The sequence below is a fragment of the Castor canadensis genome, chromosome X, assembly GCF_047511655.1.
Source record: "Castor canadensis chromosome X, mCasCan1.hap1v2, whole genome shotgun sequence".
Lineage (NCBI taxonomy): Eukaryota > Metazoa > Chordata > Mammalia > Rodentia > Castoridae > Castor > Castor canadensis.
In genome coordinates, this window is record NC_133405.1 from 97055016 (window position 1) to 97077724 (window position 22709).

The window sequence follows — 22709 nt, forward strand, 5'->3', positions numbered from 1 at the left end:
GCAGGAACGAATTTCATACACACCTCCAGAGAGCCGGTGCCCAGCTGCGCCCCCTCGACCCCACTTCATGTGCCAGTGCCTCGAGCGCTCAGGATGGAGGAAGACCAGATCCGCCTGCCGGCGCACCTGCGTGAGTGTCCACCTGCACGGCTGTGGTCAAGGCTTGCAGCCAGTGTACTGGAGCAGGGATGACGTAGCCCCGTGGCTCAAGTGGGCTGAGAATGAGTTTTCTTTTGTGTGTGTGTGTGTGTGTGTGTGTGTGTGGTTTTTTTTCCTTTTTCTTTTATTATTCATATGTGCATACAAGGCTTGGTTCATTTCTCACCCCTGCCCCCACCCCCTCCCTTACCACACACTCCGCCCCCTCCCTCTCCCCCCCCCTCAATACCCAGCAGAAACTATTTTGCCCTTATTTCTAATTTTGTTGTAGAGAGAGTATAAGCAATAACAGGAAGGGACAAGGGTTTTTGCTGGTTGAGATAAGGATAGCTATACAGGGTATTGACTCACATTAATTTCCTGTGCGTGGGTGTTACCTTCTAAGGCTAATCGACAGCCACACGTTTGAAATGAATGGCAAAGCACTTCTACTGCTCACCAAAGAGGACTTCCGCTACCCATCTCCTCACTCAGGGGACGTGTTCTATGAACTCCTTCAGCATATCCTGAAGCAGAGGAAACTACGGATTCTTTTCTCACCATTCTTCCACTCTGGAAACTCCATCGACACACAGCCGGAGGTCCTGCTGCATCAGAACCACGAAAAAGGTAACTGTCCAGAGGACCCCCCGGCCATCCGTGGAGAGCGTGCACCACAACCCTCCGACCACTGAACCCTCGATCACCCATCACGACAAATCACCGGCCTTCTCCCGACCCTGAGCAGCGGCCCCTCCTGTTCCCCCTGGACAATATGATCCAACGCCTGTCTCTGGCTGACAGGGCCCAGGGATCCAGACTCCACCAGGAGAACAATCACTAGGAGTTCTACCCCTTGTCAGTGTCTCCCATGGAGAACAATCACTGCCCGCCGTCGTTCGAGGCCCACCCTAAGCCCGCCAGCCCCCGGCAGGAGAGCACACGGGTGATCTGGCTGATGCCCAGCCCCATCATGCACCCCTTGATCCTGAACCCCCGGCACTCCGTGGATTTCAAACAGTCCAGGCTCTCCGAGGACGGGCTGCACAGAGACGGGAAACCCATCAACATGTCCCATCAGAAAGACCTGGCTTATATGAACCACATCATGGTCTCCGTGTCCCCACCAGAAGAGCACGCCATGCCCATTGGGAGAATAGCGGACTGTAGACTGCTTTGGGATTACATCTATCAGTTGCTCTCTGACAGCCAGTGTGAAAACTTTATCCGATGGGAGGACAAAGAATCCAAAATATTCCAGATAGTGGACCCCAATGAACTGGCTCCGCTGTGGGGAAACCATAAGAACAGAACAAACATGACCTATGGTAAAACGTCCAGAGCCCTGCGCCACTACTACAAACTAAACATTATCAGGAAAGAGCTAGGACAAAGGCTTTTGTTCAGGTTCATGAAAACCCTGGATGAGATCATGAGTGGCTGAACAGACCATCTGGAGCACCTCGAGACCCAGGAGCTGGATGAACAAATGTACCAAGAATACGAATGCTGAGGGTCCCACGCTGGGCCAGCAGTGAGGGAAGCTGCCCACCATGACTACAGGACAGCTGACAAGGCAGAGACCCAGAAATGGCAGACCAGGAGGGACCCAGAGCACCTCACACAAAGCACCCAGTGAAGGTGGGGCTGGCATTCCTGCGGAGGGCAGAGCCCGGGGGACTCACGTGTCACATTGCCTTCTCTCTTGGACTCTGTCCATCTGTAACTCCTCATCCTCACCCTCCATATAACTGTTCCTCTCCTGGGAAAAAAAACAAGCAGGCAATATGGTACTGTACCTAGCTCAATTCTCTCTCATCATTAAAAAATGACAAAAGTCCACAATGAAATTTTACTCAGCCATGAAGAAGAATGAAATCTTATCATTTGCAGGTAAATGAGCAAGGTTAGCCAGGCTCAGAAGACCAAAAATCGTATGTTCTCCCTCATATGTGGACTTTAGATCTAGGGCAAATGCAGCAATGTGGTTGGACTTGGATCACATGACAAGGGGAGAGCACATACGGGAGATATGGGAATAGGTAGAAAACCCAAAACATGAAAGCATTTGATGTCCCCACTCCAGAGGAGCTAATACAGAAACCTTAAAGTGACAGAGGTTAACATGAGAAGGGGATCAGGAACCAGTGTAAAGATCAGTTAGAGAAGAATCAACATGGGTTGTAACACATTTGTATATGAAAGCAATGCTAGGAATCTCTCTGTATAGCTATCCATAACTCAACTAGCAAAAACGCTTTGTCTTTCTCATTATGCTTATGTCTTCTCTTCAACAAAACTAGAGATAAGAGCAGAACAGGTTCTGCCTGGAAGTGAGGGGAGTTGGGGGGAGATGGTGGGGAAGGGGAGCAGGGGGGAGAAATGACCCAAACAATATATGCACAGGTGAATAAATGAATAATTTTTAAAAAAGAAACAATCACATTGAAAATGAGTTTTTAAAATGTTTTAAATGGAAATAAATGTGTAATGTAAAAAAAATGACAAAAGTCTTGATTAAGCAAGGTCATCCTATTATAATCACAATTTTACTCCACTTCTTCAAAAATGTTAAAATTTTGACTAAGCTTGGGTTCTTGTATTTTTTTAATATTATTTATGTTTTATATTCTGCAATTAATACACAATGAATAAGTTTTTATGTTTAAATTTTAAACAAAACATTAGAATCTGAAGTCTTTCTGGGTCTTCCATTGGCCAGGCTACCTCTCATCCCTCCAATAAGAGGCTTTTATTTTACTATTTCTGCCACACCTTTTTTCTATGCATGAACATCCATTCAAAAGCATACTTAGAAATCATTATTTTTCTGAAGAGTATTTTTGTTTTAACAATAATGGCATCCTGGGGAGTATATGTGTGGTAGCCATGAGAATGCTCTTCACAGAATTCTGACTATAGAGTGTAACAGACGAAAGGCTCCAGCTATTGTGCTTGTGAATGCATTCCTGTGTTGTGCCAAAGCCATACCTCTTATGAGGTTCTCCTGGCCAAGGACCAGTCGTGACAAGGACTTGGGTTTTGAGAAAATCTTCTTCTTAAGAGATACAGGACTTCTCTAAGAGTCAAGAGAAGTTGATTAAGGCCTTCTTGAAGGAATCCTTCATGAACCACAGAGCAATCTAACACGCTTCTTCTTGACCTCTCTATCCATCTCAGGCTCAGATGTGCCTCATGGTCTGATGGCTTATTCAGCTTCACTTGGCTCCTTCCATATTTTTCTTCACACAACCACTTTTGTTTTTATAATCCTTGTGTGTGTAATCCAACCTTGTTATTTACTTTTTGGAAGACCTAGACTACCTTTTATGTGAAGACAAGTGGGAATCCAGAATTTGGAACTCGATCATTCTCTTCCCTGTAGAGAAAGACAGTATCATCTTGATTCATGAATAGAGGACATAACACAAGGCAGTGGCTCAAAGAACAAATAGTGCAAATGATTTCAACCCTGGTGACCCAGGCACAAATTCTTTTAGGGAGGAATGCTATGTTGAGAGAATGATACAGACACGTGAAAAACATGGAAAGGAAAATGCTTCCCATGAGTAGAATTGGCTGGTTATTGCGAAGTTACAGTGATACCTGCATAAGAAAAGTGAGAGATTGGTAGCTAGTAGCAAACAGTTGATAGTGAGTGTGAAAACCAGAAGGCTTCACTGTAGCACATTAAGAGATTCTTACCACCTGCATAGAGGAAAAGATATTGCAAAGCAGTCTGAAGTTACAATAGTGGCAGTTATACAGCTCTGTAGATGTTTGGGATGCTAATCCAAAACAAGATTAGGATTCTGAAAACCCTGTTAAGTGAAATAAGTCAGATACAGAAAGACAAATACCACATGTTCCCTCTCATATATGAATGCTTTTAAAAGTCAATTTGAATGTGTAATAGTGATTACTAGCGACTGGAAAAGGTGGGAGGAGGGACATAGTTTTAGTATTCTACAACATGGTAGGATGACTGTGGTACACAATAACCTATCATGTATTTTATGAATAACTAGAGGAGAGGCACACCAAGGCTCCAAACAGGTAATGATAAGTAGATGAAAGCATTAATTACCCTGATTTGATCAGTATATATCGAAATATCATCCTTTACCACATGAATATGTACAATAATTATGTTAATAAAATTTTGAGGTGGGTATGGTGGTGCACCACTATAAATCCAGCATTTGTAGGCTGTGACAGGATGATGGTGAGTTTCTGGATAGCTTGGGCTACCCAGGTTTTTAGGGCCCATCTTTTTTTAAAAAGTTATTTTTTAAAATCTTAGAGAGATGTGAATCATTTGATCATTACATACTGTGCAAATGTATCAAATTATCATAATATAACCTATGAATTTGTACAATTAAAATAATAATTAAGGCAGGGGATGGTGGCTCATGCCTGTAAACCTAGCTATTCAGGCGGTATAGATAAGGAGGATCACAGATAGAGGCCAGCCAAGACAAATAGTTTCCAAGACCCCATCTCAATGAATAAAACGTTGGGTGTGGTGGTACATGCCCGTCATCCTTGCTACATGAGAAGCCTAAATAGGAAGATCACAGTCCAGGCTGGCCTGGAAGCATAACTCAAGTAGTAGAGCACCTGACTAGCAAGCAACTCAGTGAAGCCTTGTGTTGTAAGCACAGTACCACAAAAATAATAATAATTAATAAAAATTTCAAAGAAAAAAGCCCCTAACCTCTGATGGGGTCATCTGCATGGATGTCCCTGAGGATGTTGATTCTGTAACCCACTGGATCTTCTGGGCATGTGAGAGTAGCCCATTCTTCCCTGGAAAGGACTAAAACTTCTACTTTTTGGAAGATGCTGCAGAATTTTTACCCCTAAAACATAATGGGTGACCACTTAGAAGCTCTTCCTACCTCCTCTCTTTGATTCAAGGATGAAAATTAGGGTTAAATCTCAGTGTAAGGCAAATGGGGACAATCTGGGCCTGAGAAAAGAGGAAAGAGACCATACACCTTACAAATGACAAGGACCAGCTGGCACTTACTGGCAGAAAACAGGGGAGTATGCCTCTGGGAGTACATTTTAAGAGTTCGCCATTAAGCAAACCAGAGCATAAGGCTAAATAAGCAAGAATTTTTAGACCTGGAGGTACTTACTCAGGAGATGGGACTAAGCACTCCAGCAAGAGCCCAGTAAATGGAGAAAATTCACTGCTGGATGGTTCCCCAGGGAAAATGGTCAAATTTTAGTGAAGTAGAAGTGCCCAAGTTGTCCAGAAAGGTAGTTTGAAAGAATAAAGAAGTTTAAGGAGGTGTGACATTTACTGAGATTTAAAGTTGTGAGCTCATTTGAACTGGTGAAGAAAGAGAATTACATAGGACCAGCTTATTTTAAATAGAGTCCATGCTAGTTCTTGAGCCATTTCAGCCCAACTTTGGAAGTAGTTCTCTCTCTAAATGTCTTTTCTTTCCCAGGAGTCTCCATAGTGTCTCTTGCTCAGTTCTGCTTCATGGCTGTCTTCCCCTATTTCTTCCTGTCAGTGCTTTTGAATTCTAGCTACAGAGTAGTATTTCCTAGAACTCCAGAGCTCTCTTTTAAGGCACTAGTTTTTTAAAAAAAGAAAAGAAAAACCTTAAGGAAGTGTAGCTGCTGGAATGAATAGATTATGTAAAGCTGGAAGACATGAGAGGACATTCCTTGAGAAGGTCCAAGGGACACCCCATTCACCAAAGCCATTATCAGGAATACACTGATTACAGAGACACCTGAATTGCAAGGAAGTTTGAGGATAACTCTCCTCTGTAGGGATGGTTGTGGGAGAAATAGTCACAGAGATGGTCTCATTAATATTCACCTTGCTATTGGACCACTGGAGTTAACAGAGCTAGGTTGCAGCACTTAATTAGTGTAGACCAGGAGGCCACAAATATCACAATCATTAACAAGGTCAGAAGGGTTGTCAGTAGAGCTCAGTCTTCAGGGATTCGCAGAGATGGTTAATAAATAATGATATTCCTAGGGGCAAAATAAAGAGGAAGCGAACAAGGGTGATGCTTAGCATTGACAACTGAAACAAATGTAGAAACAGAAGGCTGAGTTGGAATTCCTTGTTCAGTTCCCAGTTCTGAGCGAATTGTCAAATCTGAAACCCACTACTCTGTAGGAGGAAGGACCCTGCAGACCATGACAAGTATGTGCCATAATGAGTCTCTATTCCTTCTCCAAAGTGGCTTATGACCATTATTTTTGTGGGAGGAAAGTGATTAGATAAGTATTTTGAGGACTATCAGGTATGGGTCAAAGTTGACACATTCAGAGATCCAAAATATAAATATGGCTCACCTATGAGATTAGTAGTTCATAGGAAATGGGTAATAAATTGAATTTTGGCTAAAGTCCAGCTAACAGTTTGCCCCATATGAACACAGAGTGATTTCCTGACTGAATTCATGGCTGGAATCCATATAATTGGCACCTTTATTTAATTGAATAAATCCCACATTGGGTTCCTGGTCTGTGGAGCAAGAGCTATATAAAACAGATGGTTAAATGGAAATCTCTGAAATAGTCCCATGCCCTGCTGCTCTCCAAGGTAGTAAATAAAAAACAATATCATATTCTGAAACAAGGAGTAATAACAGAGATACTGCTACCATTAAAAACATCATTATGGTGATAATTCTTGTCATATCTCTGCTTAATCCTCTAGCTTATGCTCTGAATAAAGTAGATAGGTCTTGGAGAATGCATTAGACTACCACAGACGTAACCTTAGAGATAGTTCTTATCACAGCCTCTGTGCCAAACATGGTATCTTAGTCCATTTTCTTCTATTAGAACAGAATACCATGGGCTGGGTACTCTATACAGAAAGGAAATTTGTTGATTCACAGTTCTAGAAGATGAGGTGCTGGCATGTGGTAGGGGCCTTCTTTCTGTGTCATAGCATAGTGGAGGGCATCATGTGGTAAGACTGCACTTGAGAGATCAAGAGTAAGAAAGAGGTCAGGAAGGGACCAGAACTCATTCTTTTATCAGAAGCCCACTGGAGTGATAACTAACACAGTACCATGATAATGGCATTAATGTCTTAATCACCTCTTAAGAGTCCCACCTCTTAATACTATTACAATGGCAATTAAATTTCTTTTTAGCAAGGATTAATTTTATTATTGCAGGATAAAGTAGGGAAATTAAATTTCAATAGGAGTTTTGGAGGGGCAGTCAAGCCACAGCACGTGGTACAATTACTGTAGTAGATAAATAAGGTCTCAGGTACATGGTATGCTGTCACTGATTTAGTGAATATTTTCTTTCCTGTTCCACTTTTAAAAAAGAAAAGAAGAAAAGAACCAGCCCTTAGTTTTACCTAAGGGCTATGTTAACTTTTCTGCTCCCTATGCTAATATTGTCTGGGGAAATCTTGAATACTTGAACATTCCACAGAACACCACAGTGATACATTTCACTAACAACCTCATGCTGATTTAACAGGATGCACAGGGATTGGCTAGTATGCTGGAGACCTTGATAAAACACAAGGTCCAGAGGATGGGAGGTGAATCATATGACAAATCAAGGGCCAAGCACTTCGTTAAAATTTTTAGGGGTCCAGAGATCAGGGTCAATGTCAGGATACGACCTCCAAAGTTTAAAAATGCTGTATCTTAGTTTCTCCCACCACAAAGAAGAAAAAATAATGACTTATGAGTCACTGTTGGTTCCGAAGGCAGCACATTCCACACCCATACATCTAGAGACAAGGAAGGATGCCTAGCTTGAGCAGAGCCTGGATCACGAAAAGGTGCTTTAGCAGGTCCACACAATGGTGAAATTTGCCTAGCTGCCTGGGGTAAAATTCCAACAGTCTATGGAGTTTGGGGGTGTCAGTTAGGGAACAGGGGAGACAGTATGATGCTCATGACAAACACTAATTAGAGAAGTATAAAGTGAGCCATGCAATTCAAAAGCAGAGAATTTTAACCCTTTAAAAAGTAGCTTCTAATATATCAGTTGGCCCAGAAAACAGGCAAGAGACATGACCACCCATTTGCATTATGAGCTGAGTTTTGCCATATGAACAAAGTATAAATTGAAATGGGCCCAGAAGACTGAAATTATACATCGGGGATAGTACTCAAGCAGAATATGACATGAGTAAATTGCATAACAGGTAGCTCAGACCTTTATGATACCCACCAACGATGCATCAGTCTGTGCTATAGCAGACAACTGTGGCCTGAGAGGAATCCCAAATGGGTGTCTGAAAATAAATAGAAAACCCAAAGCTTGGTTTATAGATGGCCCAATCTGGAATTAGGTGCCGTTGCACTACAGTCACATCTAGGAGAGGCCATGTAAGAAATCACGCCAATGGGCAGAAATTAAAGTAGTGTCTCTGACCACATAGGTTGTGTGGAAGGAGACGTAGCCCAAAGTGAAAACTTATACAGATGCTTGAGTGATTGGCCAATATCTTCAGTGTCTGACTTGGGTTTAGAAAGAAAATGATTGGAAAATCAAAGACAAGGAGTCTGAGGTAGAAGCATGTGGTTTGACAAACTGGAGTGGGTACAAAAGGTGAAGTTTTTTGTATCCTATATTAGCACTCATCAGAAAGTATATACCACTAAAGAGAACCTAAAAATCAAGTTATGTATGGTGTTGCACACCTGGAATCCCAGCTACTCAGGAGGCAGAGACAGGAGGATCATGGCTCAAGGCCAGCTTGGGTAAAGTTAGCTGGAGATCCTATCTGAAAGATAAACTAAAACCAAAAAGGACTAGGGGTGTGGCTCAAGTGGTAAAGTGTTTGCCCAGCAAATGTGAGGCCCTGAGTTCAATTTAGAAAATAAAAATAAAACTCAAGTTTTATAATCCAGCCTTTGTCATCAGCCACTGCATAACTAGACACATGAATAAAATGGTCATGGTGGCAGAGATGTAAGCTTTGTATGGGTTCAACAATATGTTCTCCCACTCACCAAGACCAACTTATCTGCAGCCTCTGAATGTTCCTGTCAGTAACGGGAACCAACCCCAAATCTCCAGTGTTACATTATTCCTTGAAGTGACCAATTGGCCATTGAGTGACAAGTTTACAACGTTAGACCCCTTCTATCATAGAAAGACTAGTGGCTTATCCTCATAGGGATGGTTACTGATTCTAGGTATGGATTTGTGTTTCTTGCTTTCAGCACCTTTACCCAGGAGCTTATGGTTTCTTACAGCCTAATAATCTGATCAAAGACACATTTTCTAGAAAACAAGGTACAAGAGTGACCATGGGATTTACAGGTCATATCACCATGCAATCCAGAGATAGTCATCTTCAAAGAATATTCAAACAACTGTCTAAACGTAAACTGAAGCACCAACTTAGAGGAAACACTTTAGATAGATCAACATCCTTCAGGTTTCACTGCATTTATTAAATCACGGAATTCTGTATGGCACTTTGTCACCAGTAGTGAGGACACATGTCCAGGAACGTAGGGATAGAAGCAAGAGTGACCCTAAATGCCATCACTCCTCATCACCTACTGTGGATTTCAAATTCAAGTCTGGGCTCTGCACTATGGGAAGTCTTTGCTCCAAAGAGTCCTCCTGGTGCACTCTTGTCAGGGGACACAACAAATGTCCCATTGAACTACACATTATAGCTCCTCCACCCTTTCTCTCAGCACTTTGGACTTTTTGCACTCAGGGGCCAGCAGGGGAGAAGAGACTGACAGGGTAAATTACCCTGATCAGGAGGAAGGAATAGGGCTGCTCCAACACAACGAGGCAGGGAGCAATACACGTGAGGCTCAGGCTTTGATCCTTCTAGTCCTCTCTTACCATGTAATTGAACGAATATGTAACCAAGCTGAGAGGCACATGATTATCAAGGGCTCAGATCTTCACGAATGAATGAAGGTTTTAGTCATATCACTAAGTAATCCACCAAGACCTGCCAAAATGATAGTTGCTGATGGGGCAGTGAGGGGACTAAATGGAAAGTGAAGGAGGGAAAGGACGACCATCAGTTGTGACCTCCAAATCTACTGCAGTAACATTTCTGCTTGCTTTTCCCCTCAGGAAGGAAGATCCACAGAAACTATGATGGAGCTGCTTCTGAACCCTAGGTAAAGGAGTAGATCTGTGCAATTTAAGGATTGAACTCTGGTAGCCAGGGCATTGTACCTCACAGACCTCCTTCAGGGGAGCTTGGCTGACCTTTAATTCTATCTTGGCATCCACTTCCCAGAGCACACAAATACAACATAGTGTTGAGCAAGCTGCTTTTTCACTCATTCAAGACAATTCATAGCCATACCATGCTGTTCTTATAAGTGCTTTTTTTTTGTATATCTTTGCAATTTTTTTAATCTAAGGGTATGTAGGAAGTAATGTAATTATTGGATCAAAATTCCCCAATAGGTACTTAGGATCTTTCAAATTTTCTTCTATTTCCAGCAGTGCTACAGTGAATATTCTTTTATTCTGTACTAGGGATTGAACTCATGGCCTTGTACTTGCTAGGCAAGCACTCTAACAGTTGAGCCATGCCCTCTAGTCCTTTGCCTTTTTGTTTGTTTTGCAAATAGGACCTCATACTTTTACCAGGTCTGGCCTCCTATTTCTGCCTCCCAAGTGGCTGGGACCACAGAGATGCACCACCACAGCCAACTTAATCATTTATTAATATTCACTGCTTTTTTGTGGTACTGGGGATTGAATATAGGCCCTAACACTTCCTAGGTAAATGCTCTACCACTTGAGCTATAACCCCATCCTTGAATGTACTTACAAATGCTTTTTTTGCATATTTTTGCAATTTTTTAATCTAAGAGTATGTAAGAAGTAATGTAATTATTGGATCAAAAGTTATTTGAAATTTAGTAGTATTGCTATATTACCTTTAAATATGAGATATTACCTAACGCCTATAGAGATGGCTGTTATCAAAAAGACAAGAGAAGTCTGGGTATGGTGGTACATACCTATAATCTCAGCTACTGGGGAAATGAAAGGAGAAGAACTACAAACTGAGGTCAGCCCAAGAAAAAGTGAGAGAGCTGATGTAAAAACAAGTTAAAAGCAAAAAAAGAACTGGTGACATGGTTTCCAGTGCTTGGGATAGAACCTAGGACCTCACACATGGCTAGACAACTGCCCTATCACTGAATTACAGCCCCAAATCTGTCTTTAATATTTAAAAACATTTTTGAGACAGGGTCTCATTGTATAGCTCAGTCTGGACTGAGATTTTCCATGCAGCCCAGGCTGGTCTCAAACTTGCAGCCTTCCTGTTTCACCCTCTCAAGTGATGGGATTGTTAAGTATGGACCACCACACCTGGCTTGATTTAGAACATTTTCTTCCATTTTGTCTCTTGACTATTACCTTTACTTGTGACATTTTACAAAAATGTTTATGTTGTCAAATCGATTCATCTTCTCCTTTATGATTATTTTTATCTCTTTTAAGAAATCCTTTATGTCTACCTACGTCATAAAATTAGTCCCATACTTACTTTCTAAAATGTTTATAGCTTTTATTTAGCATTAAGGCATTTATCTATCTTGCATGTATTTCTGTGGATGGTATGAGACACAATCACATATTTTTTCCCCAAATGCAAAGCCTATTTCCCCAACAGCATTAAAATAAAATAATCCAACATTTCTTCACTGAGATAAAATGTGATATTTTTAATATAAATTCCCATATGCGATGAGCCTGCTTTCATAGTCTCTTCTTTCCCATTGATCCAACTGTCTAATTGTGCATGTACTGTTCTGTTTTTCAAGTTACTGGGGATTGATACCTTGTTTTTGATCTACCCACATTGTTTAACTTTTTCCACATGGTCTTGTTTTCTTCTCTACTTCTTATGACAGATAAATTTTCACATCATTTTGTTAAACAAGCCTTTTAATAGTTGTTTTTAGAAATTGTTGGGAAATTATTTGGGACAGCCTGGAATTTATAGATTCATTTGAAATACATATCTATCTCATTAAGAAATATGGGGTACTCTCGCTTAATGCATGCTTTCTTTTATTATTTCTTCATTATTGTTTTATGCTTTTTTTCTTGTACTTTAGATAGAGAGATAGATAGAGACAGACAGATAGATGGATAGATAGATAGATAGATAATTTATGGGTTTTAGCTATTGCCGGTATATAGGACAGCATTTGCTATTTATATGATGACACAAGAATTCTGCCTAGATTGATTTTGTTATTAATTCTGAAAGTTTAATGGTTGATTCCTTCAGATCACCCAAGTAGAAAAGTAAAACCATAACTTTTATTTCTAGCCTGATCTTTTTACGTCGTATTAGAGATCCTACCACGGTCTTTCACATCCTAGGCAAGCACTCTACCACTGAGCTATATCCCCAGCTTATTTCTAGCCTTATTAATTGTCAAGATCTCTACTGTACTGATGGAAGGTAGTCACAATTGGGGTCATAAGTGTTTTGGATATTAAGTATGGTGATTACTATAAAGAAGAAGGTGGAGGAGAGGGGAGGGCAGAAAAAGGATGGTTGGATTTGCTCAGTGCATGCTGTATACATATATGGAAGTGTCACACCAAACCCAATTAATATGTACATGTTAATGTTTTAAAAAATCATAACTTTTGTATCTCAGTATCTTTTCCAATTAATAGGAAAACAGAAAAAAATTCCCTAGAGCTATTCTATTAATATTTCTTAAGAAATACTATTGGAATTTATTTGCAAATAACCAAATGATGGAGAAATGGTCATTTGTCCAACTGCCTAATTTTACATCCTGTGATTCCAGTCCCCACACAATGCATAAAATCTCACTGTGGTACAAATGTTCAACAACGAATCTGACAAAATTAACAAGAACAAGCAAATCCCTAAAAAAGGAAACAATTTTTATTGGAATTACTTCCATATTATACTATCTCATTCCCAACATTCTTCAATTCTTCATATTTAAAATTTCTATTACCTTTACAATTTTTAACTCCAAAACATTCCAATACCAACACTCAGTTATCTTTGGAGAAGTTACAGCTGATTGTAATTTTGTTATTACTTTGCCTGAGCAATTTCCCCACTGTGGCATCTTTGCAGCTCTCCACAGCTGCTCATGGTTTTCCTCTCCTGGAAAATCCTCTCTTGGAGATTCCCACAAAAAATAAGCTCCTGGGTGATTGTGAATTCCAGGAGATAAGAAACCTCTGCCAGTGTTCAGCCAAGCCTGAGTCCAGCAAATCTTTAGCTTCCATTTCCCTATTCTTGTGCCTCAGGTGGCAGCATTGATGGTCAGCCTAGCAGTATATTAAATACTGCTCAGCACTACAGTAGACACATCATCCAGTCTCTTTTCCTGAAATGTTGCAGGTAGAAGGAAAGGGAAAGACTGCCCAATAAGACATGAAATCTCCTTAAAATTATATAAAACAATATTTCAAGTACTCAATTATCTTCCAGTTACCACATCAATGTGGCCACCATTTCTGCAAAAAATACACACACACATATACATTTACCCTCTCAGTAAAGTATCAGTGGCTAATAACATTTTGTATTGAAATGGCCATGATATTTCTTTAAGACAATGAAAGATGCATATAATAAAGACCCTGATTATCTAAATTTTAGTGAAATCACTAGAGTTTGCATTGTAGGAATATTCTGTACCAATTAAGATAAGCTTAATTCAAGGGGCTATCAAATACTCTAAACAAGCAGGTGTGTACTATAATCATGAGTTACAAGTGTCACTATTGTTACATATGAATTCTCCTGCATGAATCTATGAACTTAACATAATGCCATCCAAAAATCCAAAACATTTTTCTGGAATTTGACAACAGTTTCTAAAATCAATATGAAAATCCAAAGCATCAAAAGTAGACAAAGATGAAGATGAATAAAACTGGAAAATGTTCAGTACCAGATGCCATAAACTCTTACAAGCCTGTAATAATTGAGACAGTATGGTATTAGAATGAATAAGTGCCCAGCTTCATTAATCCCCAGGGAAATGCAAATTAAAATCACCACACCACCAAAATGTTGGCATATAACAAGTATTGGGGAGAATGTGAGACAACCAGAAAAATCATCCATTGCTGGTGGGAGGATAAATTTGTAAAACCACTTTGGGAAGGGAAACTGTTAGGCAGGATATACTAAGATTGAACCTACATATGACTTAGCAATTCCAGTCTAGGAAGAGAACATGGAGAAGTAGAGAAGAGTCTGTCATGTTTGAACCATAATACCAAATTGCACAGTAGAAGTTAAGGATTTCAAAGTGATTATCCCAAACACTTAAAACTCATCCTCGCCATCTGGGGTCCTAGAAGGGCAGTATACAATGTGGGAAACTGGTTTTAAAGGCTATAGTAAGGCAACCAGCCTCATGAGGTTTGCACTTGAATGGGAGTTATTCACTTCCATGGATCATCTGGAAATCATCCCTTTGCTCCGACATGGGCTCTCTCTCTAGGCTCTCATAGAAGCAGAAATCTTCTAGAACAAGGTCCTTACCTTAGCCTCTTGTACGTTCCAAGACCTCCCAGCATAGAAACATATGCCTACTCTCCACTTAGTACTGACTCAGGACCCAAGTACAAAGTATCATGCCAAGTCTCCTGGGAAATCCCAGAGCCTTGTGAGGCAGATATCACAGATTTCAGAGACTCCAGATTTTCCATTCTCCATGAGACTTAAGATACAGGAATCTTATGGATGTTCCTGAACACCGAGCCTATCTTCTGCGTGACATTGCAGCCTGCATATCCTCATTTATGAGAACTGAAAAAAATGGATGACCCATTGTTTATAACACAAGTTAATAGGTCACATCTCATTTCTCTTCTATCTCAAAAAGTGGTTGCTGCCACCTTGTGACATACTTCAGCTGCTAACACCTTCTGACCTTTATCTCACTGAGATGGAAGAATAATTGTGTGTATGTTTCTGGTGTCTAGGAAAAGGCCTGAGTTTTCTTAGATCTCGCACAGTGCCCAAGGTGCTGCACAAGTGACTGTAGAGTGAGTGGAGGGTTAGCACACACTCATTATTTAAGAAAGAAGCCATCATTTACAGGGTAATCACAGTGGGAGTAGAGGGAGTGCTGTGAACAGGAGTCATACATAATTCTTTTCTCATAGCTTAAACAAGAATACAAACGAGTTCTACATCAGCACATATTTGAACTGTGTGTCTTTAAAAGTCCCCGCCAACAGACTTTGTTCTGATTTGTGAGAAATCTGGGTTCAATCCAAAGTAGATAATAGTAAAAACTACTGAAAATTATATATTAGGTCAAGGAGACAAAAATATGATCTTTAGAGGCATCAAACCCTGTACATGTGTGGATAGTGTGATTGGTGAAGGAATAAAATTCACCAACATGGAAAACTGAGAAGACTTGTAGAAAGGGAAGCCCAGGTGTTGAGCTAGAGGATTTATTGAGTATTGAGGTGCTCAGAAGCTTCCAGGGAAAGTGTACATGGGAAGCAAGGGTTAGCGACTGATAAAATGGTGAAAGAAGAAAAATGATTCTGAGGATTTGGGGTATAGCTCACATGCTTAGCATGTGTGAGGCCCTGGGTTCCAGCCTCAGGGCCAAAATGAAAGACAAGGTGGGGAGGAAGGAAGAACTGAGGGAGGGAAGAAAGGAGGGGGAGAGGGAGGGAGAGAGAATGAAAAAGAAGAAGAGAAAAGAAAGAAAAATGATTGTGTGATGTACCAGGGATTCTGGAAGAGGGGCGCAGTTTGTTGACAGTGCTTGAAGGCAAAGCACAGAATTGGAGTCACAATAACATGCAGACTATGTAGAAACGTGACAGGGAAGTCTGCATCTGAGGAAGGCTCCCCCAATGCAGGGCTTTCCAAGCATTCATAAAAGAGCCCAAGCTTACTGCACTGAGAATGAAGAAGAGGGGCTGAGTAGGCAAGAACCTTGGCTCACAACCCACTCTATAATTACAACTCCTCTTGTTTTCTAGGACTGGTGATTAGACACAATGAAACGATTACTATCTGTTTTTGAGAAATTATTCAGATGGATAAAGGGATTACTCTAATAAAAGATTTGGAGACAACAGCTTGCCATTTTTGCATAGGAATACTGTCCTCAGCTAGGTGTGGTGGTGCACACCTACAGGCATGCAAATAATTAGGAGGAGGAAGCAGGAGGATGGTGAGTTCTAGGTCAGTCCCAGTAAAGTTAGCAAGACCCTATCTTAAAAACAAAATACAAACAACGGGCTGGGATGTGACTCAAGTGGTAGAGCACTTGTCTAGCATGTGCAAGACCATGAGTTCAACCCCCAATGTCACACACACGCACACACACTACTGTCCTCTGAGGTCCATGAACCCAATCAGGATGGCATGACACTTAAAGAATGATGACAGAGGGCAGAGGAGTGATTCGGGGAACTGAAGTAGACACTCTCAGCCTTGGATGTAAAAGGACAAGGGGAGATCTTGGAAGGAGGCCTTGTCTTCAGACAATGAATGGATAGAGAAAACATAGTAAGATGTCTAGACAATGAGATATCAGTGTATAGATGGGTGGGATTGTGAATGAGGGCAGACAGGAAATAACAAGTCTTATGTGAGTACAGATAGGCGACTAAGTGGGGACTTCTCATTGTCCCACAGTTATGGAGGTGTTACTATCTCATCAGTTTTTTAATTTGTATTTAAGCAATATAATTACCTTAATTGTAACATCATTCCTACCAATTTGCAACAAGAATGTGGGAAGAGCATTAGACTAAAAGGTGTTTATCTCTGAACATATCAAAGTGACCAAATTACTGGGGCTCTGATTGTCTAGTGTCAGTTTCAGGGTTCATAGGACAAGTGAAGGTTTAGAATGCAGTGGCATTCTGAATTTAACATTAAATTCTAACATAATAAAAATGGACAATAAACATATAAAACACGAAGCATTAATTACTAGGGACATGAAAAGGCAATATCAATTCGTTGTGTGAAAGGATACTAATTAATTTATGAATGAAATAAAACTACAATGTGATACCATTATATTAAAAAATAGAATAGCCCCAAGAAAGAAAAATACCTAGTGTTGGAGGAGGTATAGAGCAATCAGGACCATGGCTAGTAAGAGTGGAATTTGGTACAATTATTTGAGAAAATTACTTCCCTGTGTCTGCTAAGGCTGAATAAATAAATGCATACCCTACGGTCAGCAATTCAAATCTTGGACATATATCCAACAGAAATGAGCATGTGTAGGTCCATGAAAAGACGTGTAAGGGAGTGCTCATAGCAGTATTTGTAATGGTCATAAACACAACAAACTCAAGTCTGTCAACAGTGGAAGTAAACTACATCACAGACACATCAAGTAACTTTTGCTGCTCTCCTCATTGAAACATATTGCTTGGCTAACACTTATATATATTTTGTCAGTTTCCACCGTTAAATTTGTTTTGTTTTAAAATACTTCTGAAACAAAAGTCAAAAGAGACAAAGCCACACAAACCCTTTACTTCTTTCTGTTAAAGGGAAGGTCCTGTGGCTCCATGCTTCCATGGTTGAATGGTTGATCTTTCCAAGCCACACAGTTCCTTCCGTAAACCCCATGGTTTTGTGTCAAAGCCCTCGAACTTCAGGACTCAGATAATCCCTGTGCCTCTTCCAACTTCCACAAATGTTTCAAGTCCATTCACTAAAAGGATATGGACTATGACTATAACTAGACATTCCTCTTTCTGAACATACCCTCTTCTCCTATCAGCCTGCAGAACTGTTCTTAGAATTTCACTTGTTCTTTTTTTTTATTGGTGGAATTGGAGTTTGAACTCAGAGTTTTGCACTTGCAAAGCAGGTGCTCTACCACTTGAACTGTCCATTTTTTTCTGGTTATTTTGGAGATAGGATCTCATGAACTATTTGCCTTGGGCTGGCCTTGAACCACGATCTTCCTGATCTCAGCCTTCCAAGTAGCTAGGATTACAGATATGAGCAACTGGTGCTCGCTCTCACTTGTTCATCATCCACATGGGAATTTCAGTCTGTCCTATTGTTCTTCACATTAAGCAGCTCACTCAATTTCAGCAGGTTGGGCCCTGAGTTTTCAAAATTATGTACTGTAGGGAGGCTTGGAGTCTGAGACTTCTTTGAGGTCAATTTTGGGCTGCCTGTAGAATTCCTGTACACTCTGTTCCTCTTACTAGGTCAGGCTTGCAGCTGACCTCTGACACCTAACCCCCACCCCCAGACAGATACACTAGTTAGTGCTATTCACTGTCTGTGGAAGTGAGGAAGTCATTAATCATGGCACTGGGTGGTAAAGGTATTAGTTTTAACTGGGGAGGCTTTGGATGAACAAAAGGCCACAGACCCTGACTGCAGCTAAGGGATTAGCCCCTGCTCAAGGGCAAAGGCAACACTAACACCAGATATAGTGACGTAGAGTCTGGCTGATCCACTGAAACCTTGGGCAGGATGAGGCTTTTTTGCTTCCTCCTCAGAAGTCTCCTAGAGGTTACAGCCACAGTTTAAGGAGAAGGTCTCAGATCAGCAGAAATTCTACTGTCAGTTCTGAAAATCCTTAGGTAGGGGTAGCAGGATGAAATGTTTCCTCACTGCCCTGCAGAGGTCTCAGGATGGTGAGGCCTTGTTTAAGGGAACAGGAGTCAAGGTGGGAATCCTGAGACAGAAGGAAAGGCACAACCTACCCCAGAACAGAGGGTGAACTATAGATTCTGATCTCTGCTCTCAACCATAGGAGGCCCAAAGTAAGGCTCTTCTGAGGCAGGAACCTCTGTGAGATTCAGACTTGTTCTGACTACTGACTCAAGTCAGCAGAAGGAGTCCCATGTTCTACTAAGAGTCCACTGAAGAGCTCAAGGAGGACTGAGAAGAATGTGCAACCCAGAAGGTGCTGAGATCCTTGCCCCTGCTGTCTGCCTTCAGAGTTTCAAGGTAGATACACACAATCACTTTCTCCTCAGTGCTTTATGTGAGGTGAGGACCTTCATCAAAAAGGAAAGGCAAATAGATGAAGGTCAACAGAGGAGGGAATCCTAGATCTTGCCAGCTGTCAAGGTGAAGTCTGGCAAAGTTCAGCAGTCCTCAAACTTTGCAGATGGGAAGGTGGTCAACCTCCCATCTGACATCAACTGAAATGTCAAGAGTCCCCAAGACCAACCTCAGGTTTGAAAATCTGCTATAAGGAATCACAGAACACACTGAAAGCCAGTATACTCATGGTGATGGATTATAACAGTGTAAGGATCCAGATTAAAGTCAGCCAAGAGAAGAGGTACATAGGGAATTCCATGCACAGAGCTTCTATTTGTCCTGTCCTTATGAAGTCACAGACAGCACCAACTTCTAGCAACAATGAATGACTAAATACATATGGAGTGTTGCTAACCAGAGAAGCTCACCTGAGTCTTGAATAATAGAATTTGTTTTGGGGTTGATTCATGAGGACATGGTTGACCACCCATGTGGTCACCCATGTGACCAACCTTAGTCATTAATCCCTCTGGAGGTCAATGTAATACCATGTGACACAAAGCTTCCATCATAACTCATTGTTAGCACTGACAATCTGACTTATCCTAAATCTTTCAGATAAACAAGGACACTACCATCAGACAGGACATCCAAGGGTTTAGTGATTGCCTCCCAAAGGCAAAGACCAGACCTTTCTTTGTACAGGATTGATTCTTCAGAACTTTCCTTGGGTAATGTGATTCTTTATGACACATTACTCTTAAAAAGACTAAGGAGACCACTCATCTCTAACCAGAGGGTCTCATGAAACTCCACTCCTGCTGTGAGCACTGAGAGGTGTTAGGCAGAGTTGTCCAGCTGAGACATCCCTCTACCCTCCATTTTAGGGTACCCTGGAGTTGAGACTTTGATTTGAGGGGTTAATTATAGATCTGAAGATTTCACAGGTCTCATACCCTGCCTTGAGTTAAGACAAGACTAAGGGGAGACCCAACTGGGTCTGGCCCCTGCTGCTACTCTGGGAGTCCTCTGCCCTCGTTTTCTCTTCAGAGAAGTTTAGGAAGTGAGTGCCTTGGTCTGAGAGGGACATCCTCAGGTCAACAGATAGCAGTAAGTGTTCCTGGTGTCAGCTTAAGATTCTGAGTGAAAACCAGAGTTGGGCAGTATCACCCACCCCATAACAGAGTAAACCCATAGAATCATATCTCTTTTGTCAGCCTTGAGCCCTAGGACATTCTGGGAATTGCTCTCCTCCTCCTTGGGATGTCAGGAGATGGATCAACAAAGCAAACAGGAGATTTCTGGCTATGAAAACCTTCATGAGCCCAGTAATGAGTCCAGGCCTTTCACAGACACTGCTAAGCACAGGCTTTGTGTCTGGGAGTATGAGAGATGTAGGTAACCATAATCCATGAGGCCAAAGTACACTCAGGGAAAGCTAAACCCACCCCACAAGAAATGGGGAGTGATGGTTTTAATTTATCTCTTAATTTTACTGCAGCTTTATAGAAGTTTTGGTTCAGGGGGTAGAATTGAGTTTTCCTTGCGGAGAGTAGGGAAGGTGGTGACTTGAATTGGGGAGGCTTCGGACTGAAGGGAACAGGCCTTTCAGGAGCCAAGGCAGTGAGCCTTGAAGGTGAGTGCCCTCCCTGTCAAGGCAGGGAGCCTAGGGAAGGAATACCTGACTATATCCTAAGGAACCCCTTCACTTTAGCTTTCTGAATCTCAGGGAACAGGAGGTTTAGAAGGCCCAAACCCTGCCAGGGGTTGAAATCAAAAGTATTCTTTTGTGTGTCTTTGTGTGGCTCTAGGGTTTGAACCCAGAGCCTCAAACATGCTCAACAAATGTTCTATCATTAAGCTACAGCCGCAGTCCTATATCAGCATGCTGAAGTAAAAGTGGCAGAGGCAGCCTTCTGCCTCTTTACCATAGAGATTCTCTACAGAGGCTGCTATACCTCCCTTTCTCCATCTTCCTGTTTTCCCCTCTGCTGGGCTTACATTTCCAGCACTCCTACCCACATTTTTGTTGAAACCCTGATCAGAGTCCTGCTTCAAGATCAGGAGATTCAGGAACTAGAGAAAAGGTGAGATCAAAAAGAATTAACCTAGAAGGTAACACCCACGCACAGGAAATCAATGTGAGTCAATGCCCTGTATAGCTAACCTTAACTCAACCAGCAAAAACCCTTGTTCCTTCCTATTATTGCTTATACTCTCTCTTCAACAAAATTAGAGATAAGGGCAAAATAGTTTCTGCTGGGTATTGAGGGGGTGGTGGGGAGAGGGAGGGGGCGGGGGGGATAAGTGGGGGGTGGAGGGAGGGGGAGAAATGACTCAAGCCTTGTATGCACATACGAATAAAAAAAAAATCAGGAGATTCAAAGCAGAGCCCAAAAGAAACACTCCCAGGCCTGCAGGTGTGCTTTACTTTGGGCTGTCCCTTACCCCTTCACCTCCCACCCCCACTTTTCAGCAGCTTTCAGTACACATCCTTATGTCCTCTACCTTCACATCTTATATTATATGATATTACTGATGCTCTATCATTCTCTTTGCCTTTTCTCTTTCCCCGAGTTCCTTAGAGTAGTTCTACAACTGAGTTTACAAACATGTTCTACAACTGAGTTTGTGTATGATCACGTTTGTTTTTGTGTATATGTTTTTCTTTGGATCTATCTTCCATGTATGAGAGAAAACATGCAGCTTTTGTCTTTCTGAGCCTGGCTAACTTCATTTAACATGATGTCCTCCACTTGTACCCATTCACCTTCAAACCCCATGTTATTATTCCTTGTGGCTGAGTAACTGCAGCTTCCTTTTAGCATGTAATGTGATGTATAGGCGTACACCAGAAAGTGAGGATGGGGGAGGGGGGACCAAAATTCTGTCTCCAACAGTTATTAAATATTAGCTGCAGTCACCTCAAGGTAGTAAAATTTCAAATAGTCTCATATTCACAGACATTCCTGAGTTGTTTGAATTTGGAAAGTAATTCTCGTATTCTAATTATTGCAATCAGGAAAATCTATTTATTCCAAAGGAAAATAAAGTGCATCTGGGTAAGAACACTGGCTCTTCAGTAGAGATTAGTGTTTGGTGATGGGGGTAGGAGTTCAGTACACACCCAGTGGCTTTGCATCTAGAGGATATTTGGTTCCATCCTGTCATTCTCTGGCTTCAGATAATCCAACTGCTTCCCTTACTTTCACAATCTGGGAAACATTAAGATCTATTTTCATATGATTGAGAAATACATTACTGATTGTTACTAATGCTGAACCAGCCGTGAGTTATGTAATGTACCTGAGCCTCCTATTTCACAAATAAAATGACACCCCTGAGCCAAAAAAAAAAAAAAAAGACCTATTTTCGTGAATTGAATTGTGTGTCACTCTATCCCAAGCGCCCAAGATGGGGCACTGAGTCTTTGAAGCAGCTACAAGACTTGAATTTTTCAAGCCATTTCCAGAAGATTATTTCCAGCAAAGTCCTATGAAAGACAAGAAAGGGCTGAGGGTGTAGCTCAGTAGAGAGTGCATGTTTAATATATGTGAGGCTGAGTTCCATCCTCAGCACTGCAAGA

The 22709-nt window shown here is 41.4% G+C and overlaps 1 pseudogene; it reads left to right on the forward strand.

Annotated features, from left to right (window-relative positions):
* The first annotated feature begins 402 nt into the window (after positions 1 to 402).
* On the forward strand, positions 403 to 2335 carry LOC109674950 (transcription factor ETV6 pseudogene; annotated as a pseudogene).
* The last annotated feature ends 20374 nt before the right edge of the window (positions 2336 to 22709 follow it).